General features: G+C 45.0%; 2 protein-coding genes across 5 annotated transcripts in view; one reads left to right on the top strand and one right to left on the bottom strand.

Annotated features, from left to right (window-relative positions):
- Nucleotides 1-22,127, bottom strand: part of LOC142698202 (protein kinase C delta type-like) — a 329,486-nt gene that overhangs the window by 99,344 nt on the left and 208,015 nt on the right. The gene's annotated exons all lie outside the window — the stretch shown is intronic.
- LOC142698201 (protein kinase C delta type-like) overlaps nt 1-22,127 on the top strand; it is a 35,423-nt gene that overhangs the window by 10,203 nt on the left and 3,093 nt on the right. The window contains exon 1 of one of the 2 annotated variants that reach the window (XM_075847847.1): nt 21,263-21,729. The exons of the other annotated variant lie outside the window; for it this stretch is intronic. The gene's annotated coding sequence lies outside the window, so the exon portion shown is untranslated. Of the gene's footprint in view, nt 1-21,262; nt 21,730-22,127 lie in introns of those variants that run through there. 2 annotated transcript variants of the gene reach the window in all.

Here is a 22,127-nt window from a genome sequence, read left to right as displayed (position 1 = left end):
GAGACTCTAATGTACTTGTCTTGTTGCTCAGTTGTGCAGCGGGGCCTCCCACTTCCCTTTCTACTCTGGTTAGAGCCTGTTTGTGCTGTCCTCTGAAGGGAGTAGTACACACCGTTGTAGCAAATCTGCAGTTTCTTGGCAATTTCTCGCATGGAATAGCCTTCATTTCTAAGAACAAGAATAGACTGTCGAGTTTCACATGAAAGCTCTATTTTTCTAGCCATTTGGAGAGTTTAATCGAACCCACAAATGTAATGCTCCAGATTCTCAACTAGCTCAAAGGAAGGTCAGTTGTATGGCTCCTCTAAACAGCAAAAATGTTTACAGCGGTGCTGTAATGATAGGGGTAGGGAAACGGACAAGTGAGCCCTAATCTACCTGCCACTCTGTCCCTGCCTACTTGCAACGACCCGCCCTAGGCGACGGGGTACAACTGGGCGGCGGTCCCTACGCTCAGTAAGTGCACGAGACAAACAGACAAGGGTACACAAAGCTAAGGGAAATGGGGCAGTTGCCCACGGCAACACCGTGAGCAACAAGAGAGGTGAACGAGCCGAGTCAAACCAGGAGTGTACGAGGTACCAAACGCAGAGCAGGAGAGTAGTTAGTAAGCCAGGGTCAGTATGGAGCAGGATCAAATAGTCAGGAGCTGTAGCTGGGCCAGGAAACCACACGAGAAGAATCACAAGCAAAGGAGGAACAGGAAAGGCAGGTATAAATAGACAGAGGGCGGGAGCTAGCGGAGTCTGGCCAGGCTGCGATAGGCTCTCCCACTCCTAAGCCTGCCAGCCTGAGTGGTGGAAGCTGGAGTCAGTCTCAGAGACATAGACTCAGGTGCCGACTGATTACCTATGGGCGTTAACCCCGCTGTGCCTGGCACATCCTTTACAGGTGCTAACATAATTGCACAAGGGTTTTCAAGTGTTTTGTAATCATCCATTAGCCTTCTAACACAGTTAGCAAACACAATGTACCATTAGAACACTGGAGTGATGGTTGCTGGAAATTGGCCTCTATACACCTATGTAGATATTGCATTAAAAACCAGACGTTTGCAGCTAGAATAGTCATTTACCACATTAACAATGGATAGAGTGTATTTCTGATTAATTTAATGTTATCTTCATTGAAAAAAAACTGTGCTTTTCTTTCAAAAATAAGGAAATTTCTAAGTGACCCTAAACTTTTGAACGGTAGTGTATATGGTCTGCAGAATGCCTGTGTAGGACTGATATCTGTCACTATATGGTGGGAATATTGGTCTTTGTTTTACTACACACGTTTTTAGTACACAATTAAGAGTGTTCACATTATTTCTATATAGTGGAAGTGTAGACCCCCAAGAATTATTTCCTTTGGTGGGTCCAAGGTACCTCAGTCAGACACAGAGTGTACACATCCTTGCATTAAGATATTGTATTACTGTCTGTAGCCTTAGAGGAGAATTTATTAACCTTGCTAAGCTGCTTATCTGGCATAGAAAAGTCCCAAAAGTCGCAATTTGCGGGAAAGCTTTTGGTCGGTTTACGCTGCCTTTGGCACTTTTTTGAAAAGTGTGTGGTGCTTTGCTTTTGTATGCTCTGGGACGCCTCTAGTTTCTTCTGAACCTGGACCCAGACTGTGGACAGTTCCCGATGAACGAGATCTACCTCGGGATTGTTGGAACCACCAGGTGAAACAGAGGAGAACCGTGGATTAAACCCAAAATTACAGAAAAATGTGGAGACCCCTGATGAGTTACTGACCCGGTTATTAAGGGAAAATTTGGCGAGGGAAATGAAGGAGACCCAATCATATTGACAGTCAGAGATAAAACACCTTAAATATTGTTCTAGAGACTGATTAGTCCTCCAGAACGGACCCCTAAATAAATATAGACCCAAGACTACACCCCTAAATAAATACAGACCCCAGACCAGACCCCTAAATAAATACAGACCCCAGACCAGTTCCCTAAATAAATACAGACCACAGACCAGACCACTAAATAAATACAGACCTCCAGATCAGACCCCTAAATAAAAACAGACCCCAGACTGGACCCCTAAATAAATGCAGACCTCAGACCGGACCCCTAAATAAATACAGACCCCAGACTAGACTCCTAAATCAATGGAGACCACAGACCAGTCCCCTAAATAAATACAGACCCAGACCAGACCCCTAAATAAATACAGACCCCAGACTAGACCCCTAAATAAATACAGACCCTAGACTAGACCCCTAAATGAATACAGACCCCAGACCAGACCCCTAAATAAATACAGACCCCAGACCAGACCCCTAAATAAATACAGACCACAGACCAGACCCCTAAATAATTACAGACCCCTAAAACAATGCAGACCACAGACCAAACCACTAAATAATTACAGACCCCAGACCAGACCCCTAAATGAATAAAGACTCCAAACCGGACCCCTAATAAAATACAGACCACAGAGTGGACCCCTAAAAAAATACAGACCCCAGACTAGACCCCTAAATAAATGCAGACCCCAGACTGGACCCCTAAATAAATACAGACCCCAGACCAGACCCCTAAATAAATACAGACCCCCAGACCAGACCCCTAAATCAATGCAGACCACAGACCAGACCACTAAATAATTACAGACCCCAGACCAGACCCCTAAATCAATGCAGACCACAGACCCCTAAATAAATATAGACCACAGACCAGACCCCTAAATAAATCCAGACCCCAGACCGGACCCCTAAATAAATCCAGACCCCAGACCGGACACCTAAATAAATAAAGACCCCAGACCAGACCCCTAAATAAATACAGACCCCAGACTAGACCCCTAAATGAATACAGACCCCAAACCAGACCCCTAAATAAATACAGACCCCAGAGCAGACTCATAAATTAATGCAGACCCAAGACTAGACCCCTAAATGAATACAGACCCCAAACCAGACCCCTAAATAAATACAGACCACAGAGCAGACCCCTAAATCAAAGCAGAAAACAGACCAGACCCCTAAATAAATTCTGACCCTAGACCAGACTCCTAAATAAATGCAGACCCCAGATCGGACCCCTAAATAAATACAGACCGCAGACCAGACTCCTAAATAAATACAGACCCAAGACTAGACCCCTAAATGAATACAAACCCCAGACCAGACCCCTAAATCAATGCAGACAACAGACCAGACACCAAAATAATTACAGACCCCAAACCAGACCCCTAAATAAATAGACCCCAGAGCAAACCCCTAGATCAATGCAGACCCAAGACCAGACCCCTAAATAAATACAGACCCCAGACCAGACCCCTAAATAAATGCAGACCCCAGACCAGACTCCTAAATGAATAAAGACCCGAGACCTGACCCCTAAAAAAAATACAGACCCCAGACCAGACTCCTAAATCAATGCAGACCACAGACCAGACCCCAAAATAATTACAGACCCCAGACCAGACGCCTAAATAAATTCAGACCCCAGACCGGACCCCTAAATAAATACAGACCCCAGACTGAACCCCTAAATAAATACAGACCCCAGACTAGACCCCTAAATAAATGCAGACCCCAGACCAGACTCCTAAATAAATGCAGACCCCAGACCGGACCCCTAAAAAAATACAGACCAAGAACGGACCCCTAAATAAATACAGATCCCAGACCAGACCCCTAAATAAATACAGATCCAAGACTAGACCCCTAAATAAACACAGACCACAGACCAGACCCCTAACTAAATACAGACCCCAGACCAGACCCCTAAATAAATGCAGACCCTAGACCAGACCCCTTAATTAATACAGACCACAGACCAGACCCCTAAATAAATACAGACCCAAGACTAGACCCCTAAATAAATACAGACCCCAGACCAGACTCCTAAATAAATGCAGACCGCAGACCGGACCCCTAAATAAAAAAGCACTCCCCAGACCAGACCCCTAAATAAATACAGACCCAAGACTAGACCCCTAAATAAATACAGACCCCAGACCATACTCCTAAATAAATACAGACCCAAGACTAGACCCCTAAATGAATACAGACCCCAGACCAGACCCCTAATTCAATACAGACCACAGACCAGACCCCAAAATAATTACAGACCCCAAACCAGACCCCTAAATAAATACAGACCCCAGAGCAGACCCCTAAATCAATGCAGACCACAGACCAGACCCCTAAATAAATACAGACCCCAGACCAGACTCCTAAATAAATACAGACCCAAGACTAGACCCCTAAATGAATACAGACCCCAGACCAGACGCCTAAATAAATACAGACCCCAGACCAGATCCCTAATTCAATGCAGACCACAGACCAGACCCCAAAATAATTACAGACCCCAAACTAGACCCCTAAATAAATACAGACCCCAGAGCAGACCCCTAAATCAATGCAGACCACAGACCAGACCCCTAAATAAATACAGACTCCAGACCAGACCCCTAAATATTTACAGACCCCAGACCAGAACCCTAAATAAATCCAGACCCCAGACTGGACCCCTAAATAAATACAGACCCCAGACTGGACACCTAAATAAATACAGACCCCAGACTAGACCCCTAAATGAATACAGACCCTAAACCAGAACCCTAAATAAATACAGACCCCAGAGCAGACTCCTAAATTAATGCAGACCACAGACTAGACCCCTAAATGAATACAGACCCAAGACTAGACCCCTAAATGAATACAGACCCTAAACCAGACCCCTAAATAAATACAAACCACAGAGCAGACCCCTAGATCAATGCAGACCACAGACCAGACCCCTAAATAAATACTGACACCAGACTCCTAAATAAATACAGACCCAAGACTAGACCCCTAAATGAATACAGACCCCAGACCAGACCCCTAAATAAATATAGACCCCAGACTAGACCCCTAAATAAATGCAGACCCCAAACCAGACAGCTAAATAAATACAGACCCCAGACCACACCCCTAAATATATGCAGTCCTTAGACCAGACCCCTAAATACAGACCCCAGACTAGATCCCTAAATAAATGCAGACACCAGACCAGACCCCTAAATAAATACAGACCCCAGACTGAACCCCTAAATAAATACAGACCCCAGACTAGACCCCTAATTGAATACAGACACCAAACCAGACCCCTAAATAAATACAGACCCAAGAGCAGACCCCTAAATAAATACAGACCCCAGACCAGATGCCTAAATAAATGCAGACCCCAGACCAGACGCCTAAATAAATGCAGACCCCAGACCGGACCCCTAAATAAATACAGACCCTAGACCAGACCCCAAAATAAATACAGACCCAAGACTAGACCCCTAAATGAACAGACCCCAGACCAGACACCTAAATCAATGCAGACCCCAGACCAGTCCCCTAAATAAATACAGACCCCAGACAAGACCCCTAAATAAATGCAGACCCAAGACTAGACCCCTAAATGAATACAGACCCCAGACTAGACCCCTAAATAAATACAGACCCCAGACTAGACCCCTAAATGAATACAGACCCCAGACTAGACCCATAAATAAATACAGACCCCAGACCAGACCCCTAAATAAATACAAACCACAGAAAAGACCCCTAAATGAATGCAGACCCCAGACTAGACCCCTAAATGAATACAGACCCCAGACAAGACCCCTAAATAAATAGACCCCGGACCGGACCCCTAAATAAATACAGACCCCAGACTAGACCCCTAAATAAATGCAAACCCCAGACTAGATCTCTAAATAAATACAGACCCCAGACCACACCCCTAAATAAATGCAGTCCTTAGACCAGACCCCTAAATACAGACCCTAGAGTAGACCCCTAAATGAATGCAGACCCCAGATTAGATACCTAAATAAATACAGACCCCAGACCAGACCCCATAATAAATGCAGATCCCAGACCAGACCCCTAAATAAATACAGACCCAAGACTAGACCCCTAAATAAATACAGACCCCAAACCAGACCCCTAAATAAATTCAGACCCCAGACCAGACCCCTAAATAAATACAGACCCCATACTAGACCCCCAAATTAGTGCAGACCCCAGACCGGACACCAAAATGAATACAGACCCCAGACTAGACCCCTAAATGAATACAGACCCAAGAGCACACCCCTAAATAAATGCAGACCCCAGACCAGACCCCTAAATAAATACAGACCCCAGACCAGATGCCTAAATAAATGCAGACCTCAGACCAGACGCCTAAATAAATGCAGACCCCAGACCGGACCCCTAAATAAATACAGACCCTAGACCAGACCCCAAAATAAATACAGATCCAAGACTAGACCCCTAAATGAACAGACCCCAGACCAGACACCTAAATCAATGCAGACCCCTAAATAAATACAGACCCCAGACAAGACCCCTAAATAAATGCAGACACAAGACTAGACCCCTAAATGAATACAGACCCCAGACTAGACCCCTAAATAAATACAGACCCCAGACTAGACCCCTAAATGAATACAGACCCCAGACTAGACCCATAAATAAATACAGACCCCAGACCAGACCCCTAAATAAATACAGACCACAGAAAAGACCCCTAAATGAATGCAGACCCCAGACTAGACCCCTAAATGAATGCAGACCCCAGACAAGACCCCTAAATAAATAGACCCCGGACCGGACCCCTAAATAAATACAGACCCCAGACTAGACCCCTAAATAAATGCAGACCCCAGACTAGATCTCTAAATAAATACAGACCCCAGACCACACCCCTAAATAAATGCAGTCCTTAGACCAGACCCCTAAATACAGACCCCAGAGTAGACCCCTAAATGAATGCAGACCCCAGATTAGATACCTAAATAAATACAGACCCCAGACCAGACCCCAAAATAAATGCAGATCCCAGACCAGACCCCTAAATAAATACAGACCCAAGACTAGACCCCTAAATAAATACAGACCCCAGACCAGACCCCTAAATATTTAATGACCCCAGACCAGACCCCTAAATAAATTCAGACCCCAGACCAGACCCCTAAATAAATACAGACCCCATACTAGACCCCCAAATTAGTGCAGACCCCAGACCGGACACCAAAATGAATACAGACCCCAGACTAGACCCCTAAATGAATACAGACCCCAAACCAGTCCCCTAAATTAATGCAGACTACAGACCAGACCCCTAAATAAATACAGACCACAGACCGGACCCCTAAATAAATACAGACCCCAGACTAGACCCTTAAATAAATGCAGACCCCAGACTAGACCTCTAAATAAATACAGACCCCAGACCACACCCCTAAAAATAAATGCAGACCTTAGACCAGACCCCTAAATAAATAAAGACCCCAGACCAGACCCCAAAATAATTACAGACCACAGACCTGACCCCTAAATGAATACAGACCCCAGACCTACACCTAAATAAATACAGACCCCAGACTGGACCCCAAAATGAATACAGACCACAGACCGGAATACTAAATAAATACAGACCCCAGACTAGACCCCTAAATAAATACAGACCCCAGACCATACTCCTAAATAAATACAGACCCAAGACTAGACCCCTAAATGAATACAGACCCCAGACCAGACCCCTAATTCAATACAGACCACAGACCAGACCCCAAAATAATTACAGACCCCAAACCAGACCCCTAAATAAATACAGACCCCAGAGCAGACCCCTAAATCAATGCAGACCACAGACCAGACCCCTAAATAAATACAGACCCCCAGACCAGACTCCTAAATAAATACAGACCCAAGACTAGACCCCTAAATGAATACAGACCCCAGACCAGACGCCTAAATAAATACAGACCCCAGACCAGATCCCTAATTCAATGCAGACCACAGACCAGACCCCAAAATAATTACAGACCCCAAACTAGACCCCTAAATAAATACAGACCCCAGAGCAGACCCCTAAATCAATGCAGACCACAGACCAGACCCCTAAATAAATACAGACTCCAGACCAGACCCCTAAATATTTACAGACCCCAGACCAGAACCCTAAATAAATCCAGACCCCAGACTGGACCCCTAAATAAATACAGACCCCAGACTGGACACCTAAATAAATACAGACCCCAGACTAGACCCCTAAATGAATACAGACCCTAAACCAGAACCCTAAATAAATACAGACCCCAGAGCAGACTCCTAAATTAATGCAGACCACAGACTAGACCCCTAAATGAATACAGACCCAAGACTAGACCCCTAAATGAATACAGACCCTAAACCAGACCCCTAAATAAATACAAACCACAGAGCAGACCCCTAGATCAATGCAGACCACAGACCAGACCCCTAAATAAATACTGACACCAGACTCCTAAATAAATACAGACCCAAGACTAGACCCCTAAATGAATACAGACCCCAGACCAGACCCCTAAATAAATATAGACCCCAGACTAGACCCCTAAATAAATGCAGACCCCAAACCAGACAGCTAAATAAATACAGACCCCAGACCACACCCCTAAATATATGCAGTCCTTAGACCAGACCCCTAAATACAGACCCCAGACTAGATCCCTAAATAAATGCAGACACCAGACCAGACCCCTAAATAAATACAGACCCCAGACTGAACCCCTAAATAAATACAGACCCCAGACTAGACCCCTAATTGAATACAGACACCAAACCAGACCCCTAAATAAATACAGACCCAAGAGCAGACCCCTAAATAAATACAGACCCCAGACCAGATGCCTAAATAAATGCAGACCCCAGACCAGACGCCTAAATAAATGCAGACCCCAGACCGGACCCCTAAATAAATACAGACCCTAGACCAGACCCCAAAATAAATACAGACCCAAGACTAGACCCCTAAATGAACAGACCCCAGACCAGACACCTAAATCAATGCAGACCCCAGACCAGTCCCCTAAATAAATACAGACCCCAGACAAGACCCCTAAATAAATGCAGACCCAAGACTAGACCCCTAAATGAATACAGACCCCAGACTAGACCCCTAAATAAATACAGACCCCAGACTAGACCCCTAAATGAATACAGACCCCAGACTAGACCCATAAATAAATACAGACCCCAGACCAGACCCCTAAATAAATACAGACCACAGAAAAGACCCCTAAATGAATGCAGACCCCAGACTAGACCCCTAAATGAATACAGACCCCAGACAAGACCCCTAAATAAATAGACCCCGGACCGGACCCCTAAATAAATACAGACCCCAGACTAGACCCCTAAATAAATGCAAACCCCAGACTAGATCTCTAAATAAATACAGACCCCAGACCACACCCCTAAATAAATGCAGTCCTTAGACCAGACCCCTAAATACAGACCCCAGAGTAGACCCCTAAATGAATGCAGACCCCAGATTAGATACCTAAATAAATACAGACCCCAGACCAGACCCCAAAATAAATGCAGATCCCAGACCAGACCCCTAAATAAATACAGACCCAAGACTAGACCCCTAAATAAATACAGACCCCAGACCAGACCCCTAAATATTTAATGACCCCAGACCAGACCCCTAAATAAATTCAGACCCCAGACCAGACCCCTAAATAAATACAGACCCCATACTAGACCCCCAAATTAGTGCAGACCCCAGACCGGACACCAAAATGAATACAGACCCCAGACTAGACCCCTAAATGAATACAGACCCAAGAGCACACCCCTAAATAAATACAGACCCCAGACCAGATGCCTAAATAAATGCAGACCTCAGACCAGACGCCTAAATAAATGCAGACCCCAGACCGGACCCCTAAATAAATACAGACCCTAGACCAGACCCCAAAATAAATACAGATCCAAGACTAGACCCCTAAATGAACAGACCCCAGACCAGACACCTAAATCAATGCAGACCCCTAAATAAATACAGACCCCAGACAAGACCCCTAAATAAATGCAGACACAAGACTAGACCCCTAAATGAATACAGACCCCAGACTAGACCCCTAAATAAATACAGACCCCAGACTAGACCCCTAAATGAATACAGACCCCAGACTAGACCCATAAATAAATACAGACCCCAGACCAGACCCCTAAATAAATACAGACCACAGAAAAGACCCCTAAATGAATGCAGACCCCAGACTAGACCCCTAAATGAATGCAGACCCCAGACAAGACCCCTAAATAAATAGACCCCGGACCGAACCCCTAAATAAATACAGACCCCAGACTAGACCCCTAAATAAATGCAGACCCGGGACTAGATCTCTAAATAAATACAGACCCCAGACCACACCCCTAAATAAATGCAGTCCTTAGACCAGACCCCTAAATACAGACCCCAGAGTAGACCCCTAAATGAATGCAGACCCCAGATTAGATACCTAAATAAATACAGACCCCAGACAAGACCCCAAAATAAATGCAGATCCCAGACCAGACCCCTAAATAAATACAGACCCAAGACTAGACCCCTAAATAAATACAGACCCCAGACCAGACCCCTAAATATTTAATGACCCCAGACCAGACCCCTAAATAAATTCAGACCCCAGACCAGACCCCTAAATAAATACAGACCCCATACTAGACCCCCAAATTAGTGCAGACCCCAGACCGGACACCAAAATGAATACAGACCCCAGACTAGACCCCTAAATGAATACAGACCCCAAACCAGTCCCCTAAATTAATGCAGACTACAGACCAGACCCCTAAATAAATACAGACCACAGACCGGACCCCTAAATAAATACAGACCCCAGACTAGACCCTTAAATAAATGCAGACCCCAGACTAGACCTCTAAATAAATACAGACCCCAGACCACACCCCTAAAAATAAATGCAGACCTTAGACCAGACCCCTAAATAAATAAAGACCCCAGACCAGACCCCAAAATAATTACAGACCACAGACCTGACCCCTAAATGAATACAGACCCCAGACCTACACCTAAATAAATACAGACCCCAGACTGGACCCCAAAATGAATACAGACCACAGACCGGAATACTAAATAAATACAGACCCCAGACTAGACCCCTAAATGAATACAGACCCCAAACCAGACCCCTAAATAAATACAGACCACAGACCGGACCACTAAATAAATACAGACCCCAGACTAAATCTCTAAATAAATACAGACCCCAGACTAGATCCCTAAATAAATGCAGACACCAGACCAGACCCCTAAATAAATACAGACCCCAGACCAGACCTCTAAATCAATGCAGACCACAGACCAGACCCCAAAATAATTACAGACCCCAGACCAGATGCCTAAATAAATTCAGACCCCAGACCGGACCCCTAAATAAATACAGACCCCAGACTGGACCCCTAAATAAATACAGATCCAAGACTAGACCCCTAAACAAATACAGACCCTAGACTAGACCCCTAAATGAATACAGACCCCAGACCAGACCCCTAAATAAATACAGACCCCAGACCGGACCCCTAAATAAATACAGCCCCCAGACCAGACACCTAAATAAATACAGAACCAAGACTAGATCCCTAAATGAATACAGACCCCAGACCAGACCCCTAAATAAATACAGACCCCAGACCAGACCCCTAAATCAATGCAGACCACAGACCAGGCACCAAAATAATTACAGACCCCAAACCAGACCCCTAAATAAATACAGACCCCAGACTGGACCCCTAAATAAATACAGACCCCAGACTAGACCCCTAAATAAATGCAGACCCCTGACCGGACCCCTAATAAAATTCAGACCCCAGACTAGACCCCTAAATAAATAGACCCCAGACTAGACCCCCAAATTAATGCAGACCCCAGACCGGACCCCTAAATAAATACAGACCCCAGACTAGACCCCTAAATCAATGCAGACCACAGACCAGACCCCTAAATATTTACAGACCCCAGACCAGACCCCTAAATAAATAGAGACCCCAGACTGAACCCCTAAATAAATACAGACCCCAAACCAGAACCCTAAATAAATACAGTCCCCAGAGCAGACCCCTAAATTAATGCAGACCACAGACCAGACCCCTAAATAAATACAGACCCAAGACTAGACCCCTAAATAAATACAGACCCCAGACCAGACGCCTAAATAAATGCAGACCCCAGACCGAACCCCTAAATAAATACAGACACCAGACCAGACCCCTAAATAAATACAGACCCCAGACCAGACCCCTAAATAAATACAGACCCAAGACTAGACCCCTAAATAAATACAGACACCAAACCAGACCCCTAAATAATTTCAGACCCCAGAGCAGACTCCTAAATTAATGCAGACCCCAGACCAGACCCCTAAATAAATACAGACCCCAGACCAGACCCCTAAATACAGACCCAAGACTAGACCCCCTAAATTAATACAGACCACAGAGCAGACCCCTAAATCAATGCAGACCCCAGACCAGACTCCTAAATAAATGCAGACCTCAGACCGGACCCCTAAATATTTACAGACCCCAGACCAGACCCCTTAATAAATACAGACCCCAGACCAGACCCCTAAATAAATACAGACCCAAGACTAGACCCCTAAATGAACAGACCCAAGACCAGACCCCTAAATAAATACAGACCACAGAAAAGACCCCTAAATGAATGCAGACCCCAGACTAGACCCCTAAATGAATACAGACCCCAGACAAGACCCCTAAATAAATAGACCCCGGACCGGACCCCTAAATAAATACAGACCCCAGACTAGACACCTAAATAAATACAGACCCCAGACCACACCCCTAAATAAATGCAGTCCTTAGACCAGACCCCTAAATACAGACCCCAGAGTAGACCCCTAAATGAATGCAGACCCCAGATTAGATACCTAAATAAATACAGACCCCAGACCAGACCCCTAAATAAATGCAGATCCCAGACCAGACCCCTAAATAAATACAGACCCAAGACTAGACACCTAAATAAATACAGACCCCAGACCAGACCCCTAAATATTTAATGACCCCAGACCAGACCCCTAAATAAATTCAGACCCCAGACTAGACCCCTAAATAAATACAGACCCCATACTAGACCCCCAAATTAGTGCAGACCCCAGACCGGACACCTAAATGAATACAGACCCCAGACTAGACCCCTAAATGAATACAGACCCCAAACCAGTCCCCTAAATTAATGCAGACTACAGACCAGACCCCTAAATAAATACAGACCACAGACCGGACCCCTAAATAAATACAGACCCCAGACTAGACCTCTAAATAAATACAGACCACAGACCACACCCCTAAATAAATGCAGACCTTAGACAAGACCCCTAAATAAATACAGACCACAGACCTGACCCCTAAATGAATACAGACCCCAGACCTACACCTATAATAAATACAGACACCAGACTGGACCCCAAAATGAATACAGACCACAGACCGGACCACTAAATAAATACAGACCCCAGACTAGACCCCTAAATGAATACAAACCCCAAACCAGACCCCTAAATAAATACAGACCACAGACCGGACCACTAAATAAATACAGACCCCAGACTAAATCCCTAAATAAATGCAGACCCCAGACTAGATCTCTAAATAAATACAGACCCCAGACCACACCCCATATATATGCAGTCCTTAGACCAGACCCCTAAATACAGACCCCAGACTAGATCCCTAAATAAATGCAGACACCAGACCAGACCCCTAAATAAATACAGACCCCAGACCAGACCCCTAAATCAATGCAGACCACAGACCAGGCACCAAAATAATTACAGACCCCTAAATAAATACAGACCCCAGACTGGACCCCAAAATAAATACAGACCCCAGACTAGACCCCCAAATTAATGCAGACCCCAGACCGGACCCCTAAATAAATACAGACCCCAGACTAGACCCCTAAATCAATGCAGACCACAGACCAGACCCCTAAATATTTACAGACCCCAGACCAGACCCCTAAATAAATTCAGACCCCAGACTGGACCCCTAAATAAACACAGACCCCAGACTGAACCCCTAAATAAATACAGACCCCAGACTAGACACGTAATTTAATACAGACCCCAAACCAGACCCCTAAATAAATACAGACCCCAGAGCAGACCCCTAAATTAATGCAGACCACAGACCAGACCCCTAAATAAATACAGACCCAAGACTAGACCCCTAAATAAATACAGACCCCAGACGCCTAAATAAATGCAGACCCCAGACCGAACCCCTAAATAAATACAGACACCAGACCAGACCCCTAAATAAATACAGACCCCAGACCAGACCCCTAAATAAATACAGACCCAAGACTAGACCCCTAAATAAATACAGACACCAAACCAGACCCCTAAATAAATATAGACCCCAGAGCAGACTCCTAAATTAATGCAGACCCCAGACCAGACCCCTAAATAAATACAGACCACAGACCGGACCACTAAATAAATACAGACCCCAGACTAAATCCCTAAATAAATGCAGACCCCAGACTAGATCTCTAAATAAATACAGACCCCAGACCAGACCCCTAAATAAATACAGACCCAAGACTAGACCCCTAAATTAATACAGACCCCAAACCAGACCCCTAAATAAATACAGACCCAAGACTAGAACCCTAAATGAATGCAGACCCCTGACAAGACCGCTAAATAAATACAGACCCCAGACCAGACCCCTAAATCAATGCAGACCACAGACCAGGTACCAAAATAAATGCAGACCCCAGACTGGACCCCTAAATAAATACAGACCCCAGACTAGACCCCTAAATAAATGCAGACCCCTGACCGGACCCCTAATAAAATTCAGACCGCAGACTAGACCTCTAAATAAATAGACCCCAGACTAGACCCCCAAATTAATGCAGACCTCAGACCGGACCCCTAAATAAATACAGACCCCAGACTAGACCACTAAATAAATGCAGACCCCTGACAAGACCCCTAATAAAATTCAAACCCCAGACCAGACCCCTAAATAAATGCAGACCCAATACTAGACCCCTAAATAAATGCAGACCCAATACTAGACCCCTAAATAAATACAGACCCCAGACCAGACCCCTAAATAAATACAGACCCCAGACCAGACCCCTAAATCAATGCAGACCACAGACCAGGCACCAAAATAAATGCAGACCCCAGACTGGACCTCTAAATAAATACAGACCCCAGACTAGACCCCTAAATAAATGCAGACCCCTGACCGGACCCCTAATAAAATTCAGACCGCAGACTAGACCTCTAAATAAATAGACCCCAGACTAGACCCCCAAATTAATGCAGACCTCAGACCGGACCCCTAAATAAATACAGACCCCAGACTAGACCCCTAAAAAATGCAGACCCCTGACCGGAACCCTAATAAAATTCAAACCCCAGACCAGACCCCTAAATAAATGCAGACCCCAGACCAGACCCCTAAATAAATACAGACCCCATACTAGACCCCCAAATTAGTGCAGACTCCAGACCGGACACCTAAATTAATACAGACCCCAAACCAGACCCCTAAATAAATACAGACCAGACTAGACCCTTAAATAAATGCAGACCCCAGACTAGACCTCTAAATAAATACAGACCCCAGACCGCACTCCTAAATAAATGCAGACCTTAGACCAGACCCCTAAATAAATACAGACCCCAGACCAGACCCCAAAATAATTACAGACCACAGACCTGACCCCTAAATGAATACAGACCCCAGACCTACACCTAAATAAATACAGACCCCAGACTGGACCCCAAAATGAATACAGACCCTAGACAAGACCCCTAAATAAATGCAGACCCAATACTAGACCCCTAAATAAATGCAGACCCAATACTAGACCCCTAAATAAATACAGACCCCAGACCAGACCCCTAAATAAATACAGACCCCAGACCAGACCCCTAAATCAATGCAGACCACAGACCAGGCACCAAAATAAATGCAGACCCCAGACTGGACCTCTAAATAAATACAGACCCCAGACTAGACCCCTAAATAAATGCAGACCCCTGACCGGACCCCTAATAAAATTCAGACCGCAGACTAGACCTCTAAATAAATAGACCCCAGACTAGACCCCCAAATTAATGCAGACCTCAGACCGGACCCCTAAATAAATACAGACCCCAGACTAGACCCCTAAAAAATGCAGACCCCTGACCGGAACCCTAATAAAATTCAAACCCCAGACCAGACCCCTAAATAAATGCAGACCCCAGACCAGACCCCTAAATAAATACAGACCCCATACTAGACCCCCAAATTAGTGCAGACTCCAGACCGGACACCTAAATTAATACAGACCCCAAACCAGACCCCTAAATAAATACAGACCAGACTAGACCCTTAAATAAATGCAGACCCCAGACTAGACCTCTAAATAAATACAGACCCCAGACCGCACTCCTAAATAAATGCAGACCTTAGACCAGACCCCTAAATAAATACAGACCCCAGACCAGACCCCAAAATAATTACAGACCACAGACCTGACCCCTAAATGAATACAGACCCCAGACCTACACCTAAATAAATACAGACCCCAGACTGGACCCCAAAATGAATACAGACCCTAGACAAGACCCCTAAATAAATGCAGACCCTAGACCAGACCCCTAAATTAATACAGACCCCAAACCAGACCCCTAAATAAATACAGACCCCAGACCGGACCCCTAAATAAATGCAGACCCTAGACCAGACCCCTAAATACAGACCCAAGACTAGACCCCTAAATAAATGCAGACCCTAGACCAGACCCCTAAATAAATACAGACCCAAGACCAGACCGCTAAATGAATACAGACCACAGACCGGACCACTAAATAAATACAGACCTCAGACTAGACCCCTAAATAAATGCAGACCCCAGACCACACCCCTAAATATATGCAGTCCTTAGACCCGACACCTAAATACAGACCCCAGACAAGATCCCTAAATAAATACAGACCCAAGACTAGAGCACTAAATGAATACAGAACCCAAACCAGACCCCTAAATAAATACAGACCCCAGAGCACACCCCTAAATGAATGCAGACCACAGACTAGACCCGTAATGAATACAGACCCCAGAACAGACCCCTAAATAAATTAGACCCCAGACTAGACCCCTAAATAAATGCAGACCCCAGACCAGACCACTAAATAAATAGACCATGGACCAGACCCCTAAATAAATGCGGACCCCTAAATAAATACAGAACCCAGACTAGACCACTTAATAAATGCAGACCCTAGACCAGACCCCTTAATAAATACAGCCCCAAGACTAGAGCACTAAATGAATACAGACCCCAGACCAGACTCCTAAATAAATACAGACCACAGACTGAACCCCTAAATGAATACAGACCCCAAACCAGACCCATAAAATTAATGCAGACTACAGACCAGACCCCTAAATAAATACAGACCCAAGACTAGACCCCTAAATGAATAAAGACCCCAAACCAGACCCCTAAATAAATACAGACCCCAGACCAGACCCCTAAATAAATTCAGACCCCAGACCAGACTCCTAAATGAATGCAGACCCCAGACCAGACTCCTAAATAAATACAGACCCCAGACCAGACACCTAAATGAATACAGACCCCTAAATAATTACAGACCCCAGACCGAACGCCTAAATAAATACAGACCCCAGACTAGACTCCTAAATAAATACAGACCCCAGACCAGACTCCTAAATGAATGCAGACCCCAGACCAGACTCCTAAATAAATACAGACCCCAGACCAGACCCCTAAATGAATACAGACCCCTAAATAATTACAGACCCCAGACCAGACGCCTAAATAAATTCAGACCCCAGACCGGACCCCTAAATAAATACAAACCCCAGACTGGACCCCTAAATTAATGCAGACCATGTACCAGACCCCTAAATCAATGCAGACCCTAGACCAGACCCCTAAATAAATACAGACCCCAGACCAGACCCCCAAATTAATGCAGACCCCAGACCGGACCCCTAAATAAATACAGACCCCAGACCACACCCCTAAATAAATGCAGAGCCCAGAGTAGACCCCTAAATGAATGCAGACCCCAGACTAGATCCCTAAATAAATGCAGACCCTAGACCGGTCCACTAAATAAATACAGACCCAAGACCAGACCCCTAAATGAATACAGACCCCAGACAAGACCCCTAAATCAATGCAGACCACAGACCCCTAAATATTTAATGACTTCAGACCAGACCCCTAAATAAATTCAGACCCCAGACCAGACCCCTAAATAAAAACAGACCCCAGACTAGACCCCTTAATAAATACAGACCCCAGACCAGACCCCCAAATTAATGCAGACCACGTACCTGACGCCTAAATAAATACAGACCCCAGACTAGACTCCTAAATAAATACAGACCCCAGACCAGACTCCTAAATGAATGCAGACCCCAGACCAGACTCCTAAATAAATACAGACCCCAGACCAGACCCCTAAATGAATACAGACCCCTAAATAATTACAGACCCCAGACCAGACGCCTAAATAAATTCAGACCCCAGACCGGACCCCTAAATAAATACAAACCCCAGACTGGACCCCTAAATTAATGCAGACCATGTACCAGACCCCTAAATCAATGCAGACCCTAGACCAGACCCCTAAATAAATACAGACCCCAGACCAGACCCCCAAATTAATGCAGACCCCAGACCGGACCCCTAAATAAATGCAGACCCTAGACCAGACCCCTAAATAAATACAGACCCAGGAAAAGAGTACTAAAAGAATACAGAACTCAGACCAGACCCCTAAATAAATACAGACCCCAGACCAGACCCCCAAATTAATTCAGACCCCAGACCGGAACCCTAAATGAATACAGACCCCAGACTAGACCACTAAATAAATACAGACCACAGACTAGATCCCTAAATAAATACAGACCACAGACTAGACCCATAAATAAATGCAGACCCTAGACCAGACCCCTAAATAAAAACAGACCCCAGACCAGACCCCCAAATTAATTCAGACCCCAGACCGGAACCCTAAATGAATACAGACCCCAGACTAGACCACTAAATAAATACAGACCACAGACTAGATCCCTAAATAAATACAGACCACAGACTAGACCCATAAATAAATGCAGACCCTAGACCAGACCCCTAAATAAAAACAGACCCCAGACCAGACCCCCAAATTAATTCAGACCCCAGACCGGAACCCTAAATGAATACAGACCCCAGACTAGACCACTAAATAAATACAGACCACAGACTAGATCCCTAAATAAATACAGACCCCAGAACAAACCCATAAATAAATACAGACCCCAGACCAGACCCCTAAATAAATACAGACCCCAGACCAGACACCTAAATAAATGCAGACCCCAGACCAGACCCCTATATCAATGGAGACCACAGACCAGTCCCCTAAATAAATACAGACCCCACACCAGACCCCTAAATAAATACAGACCCCAGACCAGACCCCTAAATAAATACAGACCCCTGACCGGACCCCTAAATAAATGCAGACCCCAGACTGGACCCCTAAATAAATACAGACCCCAGACCAGACCCCCAAATTAATGCAGACCATGTACCGGACGCCTAAATAAATACAGACCCAAGACTAGAGCACTAAATAAATGCAGACCCCAGACCAGACCCCCAAATAATTACAGACTCCAGACCAGACGCCTAAATAATTACAGACCACAGACCAGACCCCCAAATAATTACAGACTCCAGACCAGACGCCTAAATAAATTCAGACCCCTGACCGGACCCCTAAATAAATGCAGACCCCAGACTGGACCCCCAAATTAATGCAGACCATGTACCGGACGCCTAAATAAATACAGACCCAAGACTAGAGCACTAAATAAATGCAGACCCCAGACCAGACACCTAAATAAATACAGACCCCAGATCAGACCCCTTAATAAATACAGATCCCAGACCAGACCCCTAAATAAATGCAGACCCCAGACCAAACCCCTAAATAAATACAGACCCCAGACCAGACCCCTAAATAATTACAGACCCCAGACCAGACCCCTAAATAATTACAGACCCCAGACCAGACCCATAAATAAATACAGACCACAGACTGGACCCCTAAATAAATAGACCCCTAACTAAATACAGACCCCAGACCAGACCCCTAAATAACTACAGACCCCAGACCCGACCCCTAAATAAATACAGACCCCAGACCACTTCCCTAAATAAATACAGATCACAGACCAGACCCCTAAATAAATACAGACCCCAGACCAGACCCCTAAATACAGACCCCAGACTGGACCCCTAAATAAATAGACCCCAGACTAGAACCCTAAATAAATGCAGACCCCAGACCAGACCCCTAAATAAATGCTGACCCCAGACCGGACCACTAAATAAATACAGACCCTAGACTAGACTACTAAATAAATACAGACCCCAGACCAGACCCCTAAATTAATGCAGGCCACAGACCAGACCACTAAATAATTACAGACCCCTGACCAGACCCCTAAATAATTACAGACCCCAGACCAGACCCCTAAATAATTACAGACCCCAGACCAGACCCATAAATAAATACAGACCACAGACTGGACCCCTAAATAAATAGACCCCTAACTAAATACAGACCCCAGACCAGACCCCTAAATAACTACAGACCCCAGACCCGACCCCTAAATAAATACAGACCCCAGACCACTTCCCTAAATAAATACAGACTAGACTACTAAATAAATACAGACCCCAGACCAGACCCCTAAATCAATGCAGGCCACAGACCAGACCACTAAATAATTACAGACCCCTGACCAGACCCCTAAATAAATACAGACCCCAGACCAAACCCCTAAATACAGACCCCAGAACGGACCCCTAAATAAATACAGACCCCAGACCGGACACCTAAATACAGACCCAAGACTAGACCCCTAAATAAATGCAGTCCCCAGACCACACCCCTAAATAAATACAGACCCCAGAAAAGACCCCTAAAAAAATGCAGACCCCCAGACCAGACCCCTAAATAAATACAGACCCCAGACCAGACCCCTAAATAAATACAGACCCCAGACCAGACCCCTGAATAAATACAGACCCCAGACCAGGCCCCTAAATAAATGCAGACCCCAGACCAGACCCCTAATCAATGGAGACCACATACCAGTCTCCTAAATAAATACAGACCCCAGACTAGACCCCTAAATAAATACAGACCCCAGACCCCTAAATAAATACAGACCCCAGACCAGACCCCTAAATAAATACAGACCCCTAAATATAAACCCAGATTCTATATTGTGGATGAAAAGGGTTTTGCCAATAACCTGAGCAAATAACCGTTGTTTATCTCTACTGTAGGAGTGGCATGTATTGCTACTGTGTTCTGCAGACCCCTGACCAGGCCATAAGAAACCCTGGTTGGGAAACACAGCTCTGGACACTAGACTGGCACTCATGATGCCCACATCAGACATAGCAGAGCAGGTTACTGCCAGGCAGGTGCCACCTGAGGATTCCATGACCTCTGACATCACGTGACCTGCACACGACCAACTGCCGTTTACTTTCAACTGTCGACGGCAGCGATCGGACTGAAGTCTACAGGTAGGACGATATTGGTGAAAATGGCGTCCAATGGACATGGAGAAGACGAAGAGAAGCGAGAAGAGGAGAAGAGGAAGAGGGAGGAGGACAGCGTCACCGGATTCAAGAAGATGACGAAGAAGAGGAGAGGAGCCAAGGACAGAGGATTGGAGGATGAGGAGCCAAGACCTGGGAGCAGCCAAGACCCTGGAACATCCAGCCCCTATGCCAGGCTTACCATCAGCCGCTTCACCATCCACCAGGTCCTGGGTAGGGGCAGCTTTGGCAAAGTGAGTAGAATATCTAAATATTTCATTTTATAGGGTGGTAAACCTAAAGTTGACCTTTTATCTCCATCAATTGTTCTCTGTTGTCACCATGTTATGCTAGATGGATGATGGGTGTAGTGTTCTCCTATGGGATGCCTAATAGGACATCCAGAAGTATTCCTGCCCCCATAACCACTACTTTAGTTTTTCATTTTAGTATTTTTCTGTCGACATATGAGAGATTTTGATTTTTGGGGGCACGAGTTGTCGTTTTTAATGGCTCCATTCAATGTTCCATATCATTTACTGGGAACATTGTAAAAGGCTGTTTTTTTTTAGGTGAAATAGCAAAAAAAAAAAAAACAGCAATTCCTCCATTGGTTTAATAATTTGGCTTTTATGGTGTTAACTAAGTGGTA

The sequence above is a fragment of the Rhinoderma darwinii genome, assembly GCF_050947455.1.
Source record: "Rhinoderma darwinii isolate aRhiDar2 chromosome 12 unlocalized genomic scaffold, aRhiDar2.hap1 SUPER_12_unloc_7, whole genome shotgun sequence".
Lineage (NCBI taxonomy): Eukaryota > Metazoa > Chordata > Amphibia > Anura > Rhinodermatidae > Rhinoderma > Rhinoderma darwinii.
The sequence above is the reverse complement of the archived record's forward strand: the minus strand, read 5'-3'. Positions and strand labels throughout refer to the sequence as shown.